The sequence below is a fragment of the Harmonia axyridis genome, chromosome X, assembly GCF_914767665.1.
Source record: "Harmonia axyridis chromosome X, icHarAxyr1.1, whole genome shotgun sequence".
Lineage (NCBI taxonomy): Eukaryota > Metazoa > Arthropoda > Insecta > Coleoptera > Coccinellidae > Harmonia > Harmonia axyridis.
Genome location: NC_059508.1, coordinates 23,242,557 through 23,255,920, shown reverse-complemented (window position 1 = coordinate 23,255,920; position 13,364 = coordinate 23,242,557). Strand labels below are relative to the sequence as shown.

At 20.2% G+C, this 13,364-nt stretch overlaps 2 pseudogenes; one reads left to right on the top strand and one right to left on the bottom strand.

Moving 5' to 3' along the window:
• Nucleotides 1-5,605: 5,605 nt before the first annotated feature.
• Nucleotides 5,606-6,646, bottom strand: LOC123686642 (annotated as a pseudogene).
• Nucleotides 6,647-9,205: 2,559 nt separating this feature from the next.
• LOC123685853 lies at nucleotides 9,206-11,409 on the top strand (annotated as a pseudogene).
• Nucleotides 11,410-13,364: the final 1,955 nt, after the last annotated feature.

Genomic DNA, 13,364 nt, shown 5'->3' with positions numbered 1-13,364 from the left:
AGTACCATTAGTAATATTCTAGGTGCTAATTTTAATTAAATAGTTAAAATAAACATCTTTAAATATATAAAAACCGATTTAATATTGGTATCTTAAGGGATATATAATAGTACTCCCGAAAAAAAGAGAAAGAATATATAAAGTAAATCAGTATATAAAAACGACGGTGAATTTCGAGAATTTCTATATTAATAAATATTTTATATAATAATAATATTTATAATATATATATAAAGAGTATAAATTATTAATAATTAATTTAACATTAAAATATTAATATTTTATTTATACAAGAATTAAATTATAATTAATCTATAATTATTAATAATATATTAAAAATTATTAGTTATTAATAAAGTTAATTTTTAATGAAAAATTCAAAATTAATGAAAAAAAAAAAAAAAACCTAAGTATTAATGAATTAAATTATCATTAAGAAATATTATTTCTAAAGTATTATGGTATTTATCATGAAAATGAAGTTATGCTTATTTTAACTAAATCTATTAAAAATTACGTGAAAAATAGATTTAGAAAAATAAAATTAATAAAGATTTCATAAAAAAATTAAATTAAAATATCTAACAAAAAAATGTAATTTTTTAATATTTGGTTAAATTTGTCTATTTTTTAGTTGTCTCGAATAATTTTTAATTTATTGGATAAAAAGTGATCTTAAAGGGTAAAAAAATGATTTGTTAGTATAATAAAGTTATTATTTCAATATTTTGATTAAAATTATAATTATTTTAAGTTTAATTAGTACATAGTTAAAAAAATTATGTATAAAAATTCAGGATTTTCATAAAATTCGAGTAATTCTTGGAAATTTTATATAAATGCTTAAAAGGAAATCGCTCATAAAAAAAAAATCTATATTTTTTTGTTAGAAATTTTAATTTAAATAATTTCAAAAAATTGTGATATGGAAATTATCTTACAATTTTTTTTGAAAAAATTATTTGTTAGTGTATTAAAGTTATTTCGTTTAAAAATTTTGTGAAAAATTGTTAAAAATTTTTCAAAATTCATGGATTTTTGAAAATTTTGATGATTAGGGGAGGAATTTTTTTTTTCATTTTTCATAAATTTGATTTTTATATAATTTTGAAAATTTCTAGAATAGATTAATTTAAATATTTTTCAAAAATTGTAAATGTTTAGTTTTGGGGGGAACAAAATTAATAAATTTAAAATTAAATTTATTTCGAATTTTAAAAAATTTAATTTTTGATTATTTTATTTAATAATAAAATTATAATTTATTTTTTTTAAATTATTGTATTTATCAAGAATTTTTTAAATCCGATAATTTAAAATATTTTTGATATTTGGTAGGCTTCAGTTTATTCCAAAATTTATTTTATTGAAATTAAATTTGAATAAAGCTATAACAGTCAGCAATAAGAATTGTTACAATTTAAATTGTTTAGTATTGGATTTAGTGAGTAGGGTAGCACTAAATTTAAGGGTATAACTTGTAAATCCTTGGGGGAAAATTTTTTAATTTAGAGTTAAAAAGTTTAAGGTTTGGTTATTATCTAAGGGGACGTTTTTGACGGGAGGAAGTTACAAAGATTTGTTAACATAAAGTTTTTAAAATTATAATTTATTTTTTTTAAATTATTGTATTTATCAAGAATTTTTTGAATCCGATAATTTGAAATATTTTTGATATTTGGTAGGCTTCAGTTTATTCCAAAATTTATTTTATTAAAATTAAATTTGAATAAAGCTATAACAGTCAGCAATAAGAATTGTTACAATTTAAATTGTTTAGTATTGGATTTAGTGAGTAGGGTAGCACTAAATTTAAGGGTATAACTTGTAAATCCTTGGGGGAAAATTTTTTAATTTAGAGTTAAAAAGTTTAAGGTTTGGTTATTATCTAAGGGGACGTTTTTGACGGGAGGAAGTTACAAAGATTTGTTAACATAAAGTTTTTAAAATTATAATTTATTTTTTTTAAATTATTGTATTTATCAAGAATTTTTTAAATCCGATAATTTAAAATATTTTTGATATTTGGTAGGCTTCAGTTTATTCCAAAATTTATTTTATTAAAATTGAATTTGAATAAAGCTATAACAGTCAGCAATAATAATTGTTACAATTTAAATTGTTTAGTATTGGATTTAGTGAGTAGGGTAGCACTAAATTTAAGGGTATAACTTGTAAATCCTTGGGGGAAAATTTTTTAATTAAGAGTTAAAAAGTTTAAGGTTTGGTTATTATCTAAGGAGACGTTTTTGACGGAAGGAAGTTACAAAGATTTGTTAACATAAAGTTTTTAAAATTATAGTTTTAATAATTTAATTTTTTAAATTTAATTTAATTATTATTATTTCTAAATTAAGTTAATTTTTTTTTGTTTAAAATAAATTTTAACTAAATGTAGTCTTTTTTGGGTTTTAGTTAATTAGATATTTGATTATGGTATTAGATATATATATTCATTCAAGATTTATATGAATATTGTTTTAAATTTAATAAATTAGTAGTGTATATTTTTAATTATTAAAAAAATTTAGAATTAGTGATAAGATTTAGTATTTGCAATTTTTGTGCCAGCAGCAGCAATGATACAAAAAATATAATATATATTTATTAGCTTTAATTAATAGAATTAAAAATTAAAAAAGAAATTTTAAGTTTTGAGGTGAAATTTCAATTTATTAATATTTTTAATTATGTTTTTATGAGGTTAAGAAATTATTATAATAAACTAGGATTAGATACCCTATTATTAATTAAGTAAATTATAAAGTTAAGTGATTAATAGTTAAGTTCTTTAAAGCTAAATGATTTGGCGGTATTTTTACTTTTCAGAGGAACCTGTTCTATAAACGATAATCCACGATTAGAATAACTTTAATTAGAAACTTTTATATCGTCGTTGTTAAATATTTTTTTCGAAATTAATATTTAGATATTTTTTAAAAATTTAAATCAGATGAAGGTGAAGTTTATATTAAAGTAGAAATGGGTTACATTAAATTATATTTATGGATTTATATATTTTAAAAGTTTTATGAAATTGGATTTGATTGTAATTAAATATTTTTATTTTTAATGATTTAGTACTAAAATATGCACATATTGCCCGTCGCTTTCATCTAATATGGAATAAGTCGTAACATAGTAGATTTACTGGAAAGTGATTCTAGAATGTCAATTTAGAGCTTGAATAAGCATCTTATTTACATTAAGAAGATAATTGAATTTATATATATATATATATATATATATATATATATATATATATATATATAATTTTATTAAAGAATTAGTATTTTTATTAGATTAAGAAAAATTTTATTTTATGATAGATTAATAGTACTGAAAAGGAAAATTATATAAATTTATAAAAGAAACAATATTGTGTACCTTGTGTATCAGGGTTTATTAAAATTTTAATAGTTATATATTTATCTCGAATTTAAAAGAGCTATATAGTTATAAATATTATTGTTTAATAAATATTTATAATAATTATATAGTAGTAAAACGTTATTCGTTTTCAAATATATCTAGTTTTTTAAGAAAAGAATTTAATTCATTATAAAAATTATAAAAATTTAATTTTTAATTTTTTGAATTTTTATTTTAATAGTTTTAGGGATAAGCTTAAAATTAAATTATTATAATTAAATATTATAAATTAATAATTTATAGAATTAGAAATTTTTACTATTTGAAGTTTGTTAAAATTTGTTATTTAATTAAAAATATTTATATATTAATTTAATTTTTTTATTAAAGTAAATTTAATAATAAAAATTATATTGAAATAATGATAAAATTAGTATTAATTATTTTGTAAAAATATAAGTAATTACGAAAGGTATAATTAAGTAATTAGGCAAAAATATCTTTCACCTGTTTAATAAAAACATCTCTTTTTGATTATAATTTAAAGTAGGACCTGCCCACTGAATAAAATTTGAAGGGCCGCAGTATTTTGACTGTGCAAAGGTAGCATAATCATTAGTTTTTTAATTGAAAGCTTGTATGTATGGTTTGATGAGAAGATAACTTTCTAAATTTTATTATTTAAAAATTTTATTTTTAAGTTAAAAAGCTTAAATTTTTTTGAAAGACGAGAAGGCCCTATAGAGTTTAATTTATGAAGGATTTTTAATTTAAAAAATTATAAAATTTAAAATTTTTATTAAATTTGATTGGGGTGATTCAAAAATTAGATTAACTTTTTTAACTTTAACCATTAATTTATGAAAAATTGATCCATTTTTATGATTAAAAGAATAAATTACCTTAGGGATAACAGCGTTATTTTTTTTTAGAGTTCAAATCGAAAGAAAAGATTGCGACCTCGATGTTGGATTAAAGTTAAATTTAGGTGTAGAAGCTTAAATATTTGGTCTGTTCGACCATTTAAACTTTACATGATCTGAGTTTAAACCGGTGTAAGCCAGGTTGGTTTTTATCTTTAATAATTTAATAAATTTTAGTACGAAAGGACCAAGTTTATGATTTAAAATTTTATAAATGAATAGAATTATTATTTTGGCAGATTAGTGCGTTAGATTTAGAATCTTTATAAGTATTTTATACAAATAATAATTGATATAATTTTAATTTTGATAATTTTTATTTTAATAATTATTTGTATTTTAGTTAGAGTAGCTTTTTTAACTTTATTAGAACGGAAGTTATTAGGGTATATTCAAATTCGAAAAGGTCCTAATAAAGTAGGTTATTTAGGAATTTTACAACCTTTTAGTGATGCAATTAAATTATTTAGAAAAGAAATAATTTTTCCTTATATGGCGAATATTTTAATTTATATTATATCACCAGTTTTTAATTTAATTTTAGCATTAATATTATGAATTAGAATACCTTTTTATTGTTATTTATTTAAGTTTAATTTTTCTGTATTGTTTTTTTTTGTAATTTCTATTTTTAGTGTGTATACAATTATATTATCGGGTTGATCTTCAAATTCGATTTATTCTTTATTAGGAAGGCTTCGTTCAGTTGCTCAAGTAATTTCTTATGAAGTAAGAATATTTTTAATTTTATTATCATTTTTAGTGTTAATTATATCTTTGAATTTAATAGATTTTATTTTTTATCAAAAATATGTTTGATTTGTTAAATTTAATTTTCCTCTTAGAATAATATGATTTATCTCAAGATTAGCTGAAACTAATCGAACTCCTTTTGATTTTTCTGAGGGTGAATCAGAGTTAGTTTCAGGGTTTAATGTTGAATATAGAAGTTTTGGATTTGCTTTTATTTTTATGGCTGAATATTCCAATATTATTTTTTTAAGAATATTAAGAAGGTTGATTTTTATAGGAGGAGATTTTTATTCTATTATATTTTTTTTAAAATTATTATTTTTTTCTTTTATATGAATTTGGGTTCGAGGGACTTTACCTCGTTATCGATATGATAAATTAATATATTTATCTTGAAAGGTTTTTTTGCCTGTTTCTTTAAATATACTTATACTAAATTTTAGATTAAGATTATTATTTATGGTATTAATTATATAGTTAATTAAATTTTGTATAAATCAATAGAAATTTAAATTCTTTCTTATATTTTCAAAATATATGCTTTTCAAGCTCATTGATTAATTAAATATTCATCAGTCTCAAATTTTATAAATAATTGAGTTTAATATAAAGTATACGAAATAGATTAAGGTAAAAATTTGTCCTATTAAAATAAAAGGATCTTCAACTGGTTTAGCTCCGATTCATGTTAAAATTATAACTGTAACGATAAAATTTCAAAATATAATTTTATTAATATAATAAAAGCTGTTTCTTTTCATTATTTTGAAATTAATAAAAGGTATAAAATAAAGAATTGCAATTGATATTACTAAAGCAATTACACCCCCAAGTTTATTGGGAATAGAACGAAGAATTGCATAAGCAAATAAAAAATATCATTCTGGTTGAATATGAGGAGGGGTGGAAAGAGGATTAGCTGGAATAAAATTATCAGGATCTCTTAATATATAAGGATATAGAATAATAATATTTAAAATAAAAAATATTATAATGAGAAAACCTAAAATATCTTCAAAGGAGAAATATGGATGAAAACTAATTTTATCTAAATTAGAATTAGATCCTAAAGGATTACTAGAGCCAGAGTTATGTAAAAATATTAAATGAATTATAATTAAAGCTGAAATAATAAAAGGTAAGATAAAATGAAATGAATAAAATCGGTTTAGTGTAGCATTGTCAACAGCAAAACCTCCTCATAGTCAAATAACGATAGAATTTCCTAGGTAAGGGATTGCAGAAACTAAATTAGTAATTACAGTTGCTCCTCAAAAAGATATTTGCCCTCAGGGAAGAACATAACCTAAAAAGGCTGTAGCTATAGATATAAACAAAATAGTAGTTCCTGTCATTCAAGTTTCTGTAAGTTTGTAAGAACCAAAATATAAGCCTCGCCTAATATGTAAGTATAAACATATAAAAAATAAAGAGGCCCCATTTGCATGAATAGTTCGTATTAATCATCCTATATTTACGTCTCGACAAATATGAGTTACTCTATTAAAAGCTAAATCTACGTTAGCACAATAATGTATAGATAAAAATAATCCTGTAATAATTTGTATTATTAAACATAAGCCTAATAAAGAACCAAAATTTCATAAATATGAAATATTTCTTGGTGTAGGTAGGTCGATTAAAGAATTGTTAATAATTTTCGTTAAAGAATTAATTTTTCGTATCGGTATTTTCATATTTAAATTGACGTAACGGTCCAAATTTTACTTTAGTAATTTTTACAACTGCAATTATTGAAATTAATAAATAAAAAATCAAAATTAAAAATATTTTAGAATTTGGGTAATTTAAAAATTTATTTAAATTTAAATAAAAATTTCTAATTAAATCTATTTTATGTAAAATTTCATTATTAATATTTTGATTTATTAAATATAGATTTATATTATTTATAAATATAGTAATTATAAATAAACTAATTATAATTAATAGAAGATATTTATTAAATTTAAATTTTCCATTAGAGGCAGTTCTTGTTATATAAATAAATAAAATTAGTAAACCACCAATTATAATTAATATTAAAATATATGAAAATCAAAAGTTTGATCTTATTAATCCTATAATAATACAAGTTATAATAGTATAAGTTAAAATAAGTAGTCCTAAAGATAGTGGGTGGGTAAGGAAAATTGCTAAAAAAGTTAAAAATGTTAAAATTAAGATTTCAGAGGGTAGTTTAATAAAAAATATTAATTTTGGAGATTAAAGATATATTTGTTTTCCTCTGATATTTTAAAAGATTAAATCTTAAAGCTGGTTTACAAGACCAGTATTTTTATTAAATTATTAAAATATGGAAATAATTTTTTTAAGTATGTTTATTTTTAGAATTTTAAATTTTTTTATTAATCGAAAACATTTATTAATAACATTGCTTAGATTAGAATTAGTAATTTTAACTTTATTTATAATAATATATTTTTATTTATCTTATTTTAGTTATGAATTTTATTTTGTAGTAGTTTTTTTAACTATAAGTGTTTGTGAAAGAGTTTTGGGATAATCTTTATTAGTGTCAATAATTCGTTCTTATGGAAATGATTATTTTAATTCATTAAATATTTTATGATAATAGTAATAATATTAGTATTTATGATTCCTTTATGTTTTTTAAATAAATTTTGATTGATTAAGAATTATTTAATTTTAATAAGAATTTGATTCTTTTCAAAAATTTCTTTTTTATTTTTTAGTTCATTAAATTTTTTTATAGCTATAGATTTTTTATCATATTTTTTGTTATTATTAAGGTTTTGAATTTCTTTTTTAATATTTATAGCTAGAGAAAAACTTTTTAATTTAAAAGATTTTAGTGAGTTATTTAGTATTTTATTATTATTATTATTGCTTTTTTAATTATTAACTTTTACTTCTATAAATATATTTTTATTTTACATATTTTTTGAGGCTAGGTTAATTCCAATTTTGATTTTAATTTTAGGTTGAGGATATCAGCCTGAACGTATTCAAGCTGGTATATATATATTTTTTTATTCAATTATAGCTTCTTTACCAATAATATTATTTATTTTTATTTATTATTCAGTGTTTAAAACATTAGATTTGACTTATATTAATGTAAATTTATTTAGTTTTATTTTATATTTTATAATAATAATAGTATTTTTAGTTAAAATACCGATATTTTTATTTCATTTATGATTGCCTAAAGCACATGTAGAAGCTTCAGTTGCTGGGTCTATAATATTAGCAGAAGTGATATTAAAGTTAGGAAGATACGGGCTTATTCGGTTTTTAATTATATTTATATATTTAGGAGTTAAGGTTAATTTTTTTTTAATTAATTTATCTTTAATAGGAGGGATTTTAGTTTCTTTAAGTTGTTTACGTCAAAGAGATATAAAATCTTTAATTGCTTATTCTTCAGTTGTTCATATAGGACTTTTATTGTCAGGTTTATTAACATTTAATTCTTGAGGAATAACTGGATCTTTAATAATAATATTAGCTCATGGTTGTTGCTCTTCAGGATTATTTGTTTTAGTAAATATAAATTATGAACGTATTGTTAGTCGAAGCATTTTTATTAATAAAGGTTTAATTAATATTGTACCTTTTTTATCTTTATGGTGATTTTTGTTAGTAATTAGAAATATAGCTGCACCTCCTTCTTTAAATTTGTTAAGAGAAATCTTGTTAATTAATAGTTTATTTAATTATTCTCATATTTGTATATTTATATTAATAATTATAACTTTTTTGAGAGCTTCATATAGTTTGTATTTATATTCTTTTAGTCAACATGGAAAATTTTACAGAAGATTAAATTTTTTTGAATTAATTTCTTATCGAGAATTAATTTTATTATTAATGCATTGGGTTCCTTTAAATTTAATTTTATTAAAAAGAGATTTATTTTTCTTATACTTAAATAGTTTATATAAAATATTGATTTGTGGAGTCAATGAAGTTACTTTAACTTTAAGTAATATCTTTTTGTGTGATTTTTTCTAGATTAATACTTAAGTTTTTTTTTTTTTTTTAGTTTTAGATTATTTTTACTTAATACAGGAAAGGTTTATTTTATTGATTGAAGAATTTTTAGTTTAAATTCAATAGAAGTAGAAATATTAATTCTTTTAGATTGAATATCCTTATTATTTGTTTCTTTTGTTTTATTTATTTCTACAATAGTAATTTTTTATAGAAAATCTTATATATCTAAGGATTTATCTATTAATCGTTTTATCATATTAGTTTTTATATTTGTTCTTTCTATATTATTAATAATTTTAAGTCCAAATTTAATTTCAATTTTATTGGGTTGAGATGGGTTAGGATTAGTTTCTTATTGTTTAGTGATTTATTATCAAAATGTAAAATCTTATTCAGCTGGTATATTAACAGCTTTATCTAATCGAGTAGGAGACGCGAAATTAATAATTTCTATTGCTTGGATAATAAATTTTGGAAGATGGAATTTTATATTATATATTGATTATTATTATAGAGATAAAAGAATAATAATTGTAGGTTTGTTAATTATTATTGCTGCTTTAACTAAAAGTGCACAAATTCCTTTTTCAGCTTGATTACCAGCAGCTATAGCTGCTCCTACTCCTGTTTCAGCATTAGTACATTCTTCAACTTTAGTAACAGCAGGGGTTTATTTATTAATTCGATTTCATTTATTATTGGAAAATTATTCTTTTGTGTTAATATTCATTGGATTGATAACAATATTAATTTCAGGTTTAGCGGCTAATTTTGAATATGATTTAAAAAAAATTATTGCTTTATCAACTTTAAGTCAGTTAGGTTTAATAGTTACTATTTTAAGATTAGGTTTATATGAATTAGCTTTTTTTCATTTATTAATTCATGCTTTATTTAAAGCTTTATTATTTATATGTGCAGGAAATTTTATTCATTTAATAGGAGAATGTCAAGATATTCGTTTTATAGGGGGTTTAGTTTATAAAACTCCTATAACTGTAATATATTTTAATGTAAGAAATCTATCATTATGTGGGATTCCTTTTTTTTCTGGATTTTACTCAAAATATTTAATTATAGAGGTTCATTCTATGTTAAGATTAAATATTTTAATTTATTTAATTATATTAATTTCTTTAACATTAACAGTTTCTTATACAGTGCGTTTATTAAATTATTTAATATTTACAGATTATTGTGGGTTTAGAATAAATAGAACTGAAGAATTAAGAGATGAAATAGTTTATAGAATAGGATTTATATTTATTATTGTATTATTTTCAGGAACGGTTCTTATATGATTTATATTTGAGGATATTAATTTAGTTGTATTACCTTTTTTTATGAAAATTTTAATTTTAATTATAGTAATAATTGGGGTAATAATAGGTTTTGAGATTTCTCTATCAAAATTAAATTATAATTTAATTTTTTCTAATTTAATAAAAATTTTAATTTTTTTAGTATTAATATGGAATTTGCCTTATATTTCAACTTTTGGAATAAATAATTTTTTTATCAATTTAGGAATACTAAATTATAAATTTTCAGATCAAGGTTGATCAGAGTTCTTAGGAAGCCAGGGTTTATTTAAATTTTTTTAAAAAATTTCTGTTTTATTTCAGTATATTTTTAAAAATAGTTTAAAGATTTATATAATAAATAATATTTTTAATTTGGATTATTTTGTTATTGATTTATATATTCTACTTAAAAAGCTTAATAGAGCGCAATATTGAAGATATTGGGGTAAATTAAAATATTTTTTAAGTATTTATAAGAATTAATCTTTTTTTATAATGAAAATATAATGTTTTAGATAAACTATATAAATAGAAATATTAACAAATTGCTATATATTAAGTTAGAAGCTTAAATTTTTATATTTCTTTAATTGGAGAGTTTCTCATTGGAATCATTAACAGTGACTTACTTCTAGTTTGGTTTCAATTAAATAAGGAATTTAAATTCAAATTTTTAGGTCGAAACTAAATGCAATATTTTGCTTCTTATTTAAGATAAACTGAAAAACAGTATTTTTTTAAATGCAAATTAAATGTTAATTTAACTATTATCCTATAAAGATCAGTTTAAGGCTCCTTGTTTTCATTCATGGTATAAACCTAAAATTAAGATTGCCATGAATATAAAAAATATAATGCTAATAATTATAATATAAGAATATTTTATTCTATGAATAAAAGGGATAATAAGGGTAATTTCTACATCAAAAATTAAAAAGATTAAAGCGATTAAAAAAAAGTGAATTGAGAATGGTAGGCGTGCAGAATTTTTAGGGTCAAATCCGCATTCAAAGGGAGAACTTTTTTCTCGATCTTTAAATGTTTTTATTGAAATATAATTTGCAATAATTATTAAAATTATTATAATTCTAAAAATTATCAAAATTAAAGATGAAATTAAGAATATTAACTATACTTTTAAAAGATTTTTTGATTGGAAATCAAATGTAATATTTATACTATATAGATATCTACCTCATCAATAAATAGATATATATAGGAATAGTCATACTACGTCTACAAAATGTCAATATCATGCTGCTGCTTCGAATCCAAAATGGTGATTGTTTCTAAAATGATTAAAGTTTAATCGAGTTAAACATACTAAAAGAAAAATAGAACCAATAATTACATGTAAACCATGGAATCCTGTAGCTATAAAGAATGTTCTTCCATAAACTGAATCGGCTATAGAAAATGGGGCTTCTAAATATTCAATTCCTTGTAGTAAAGAAAAATATATTCCTAGTAAAACAGTAATAATTAATCTTTGAAATGTTTGATTAAAATTATTTTCTATTAATCTATGGTGGGCTCAAGTTACACTTAGGCCTGATCTTAATAGAATAATAGTGTTTAATAATGGGATTTCATTAGGTTTAAAGGTATTAATTCCTTTTGGAGGTCAAGTTATTCCTAATTCGATAGAAGGAGATAATCTTATATGATAAAATCTTCAAAAAAAACTAATAAAGAAAAAAATCTCTGAGGTAATAAATAAAATTATTCCTCATCGTAAACCAAAAGATACTAAAAGAGTGTGGTTTCCTTGAAAGGTTCTTTCTCGAATTACATCTCGTCATAATTGAAATATAATTAGTAAAAGAATTAAATTTCTTAATATAAATAAATTTGAGTTAAAAAGATGGAATCATTTAATTATTCCTATTATAGCAGTTATAGCTCTAAAAGCGCCTAAAATTGGTCAAGGACTATAATCTACTAAATGAAATGAGTGATTTTTTATCATAATTATTTCCTCTAGAATAAAGTGTTCTAAGGATAGCAAAAACATAAGATTGAATTAAAGCTACTGCTGATTCTAATAAAATTAGTATAAATTGAATTATAATAATTAATAAAATAAGCAAATTTACTATAGGACCAGTATTTCCTAAAAGAGTTAATAAAAGGTGTCCTGCAATTATATTAGCTGATAAACGAATAGCGAGAGTTCCAGGACGAATAATATTTCTAATTGTTTCAATACATACTATAAAAGGTATTAAAATAGTAGGAGTTCCTTGGGGCATTAGATGAGCAAATGAGTGATAAGTGTGGCTAATTCAACTATTTAATATAAATATTAACCATAAAGGTAAAGCTAGGGATAGAGTAAAAATTATATGACTTGAGGCTGTAAAAATGTAAGGAAATAACCCTATTAAGTTATTAATTATAATGAAGTAAAACAATACAATAAATATTAAAGTGTTATTTTTTTTTGTAATGATTTTGAATTCTTTATGTAGAGTAATTAATATATTTTGAATTAAAAAGTTAAATCGATTAGGAATTAGTCAGAATATAGAAGGAATAAATAAAAAACTAATAATTATTCTTAGTCAATTTAAAGGTAATATAAAATAAGATGAAGGATCAAAAGAAGAAAGAAGATTTATTATCATTTCCAAGAAAATTTTTTATTTAATAATTTAAAATTTTTTAAAGGAGATTTTTTATGAGAATAAAATATTTTAATGTTTAAAATAATAAATAAAAGTGTTATAAAAATATACAAGGAGAACCAATCTATAGGTATAGTTTGAGGAATTGAAAATTATTCTAAGAATTATTTTAGTTTGAAAAACTAATGTTATAGGTTAACTAAATTTTTCATTAGAAGTAGTCGTTAATTACTATAAAGTGGTTTAAGAGACCAATACTTATCTTTCAGTCATCTAATGAAAAATTTTCTACCCATTTAATGAAATTTTGGGGAGAAATTCTTTCAATAGAAATAGGTATAAATCTATGGTTTGCTCCACAAATTTCTGAACATTGGTCAAAAAAAATTCCAGTTCGATTTAAA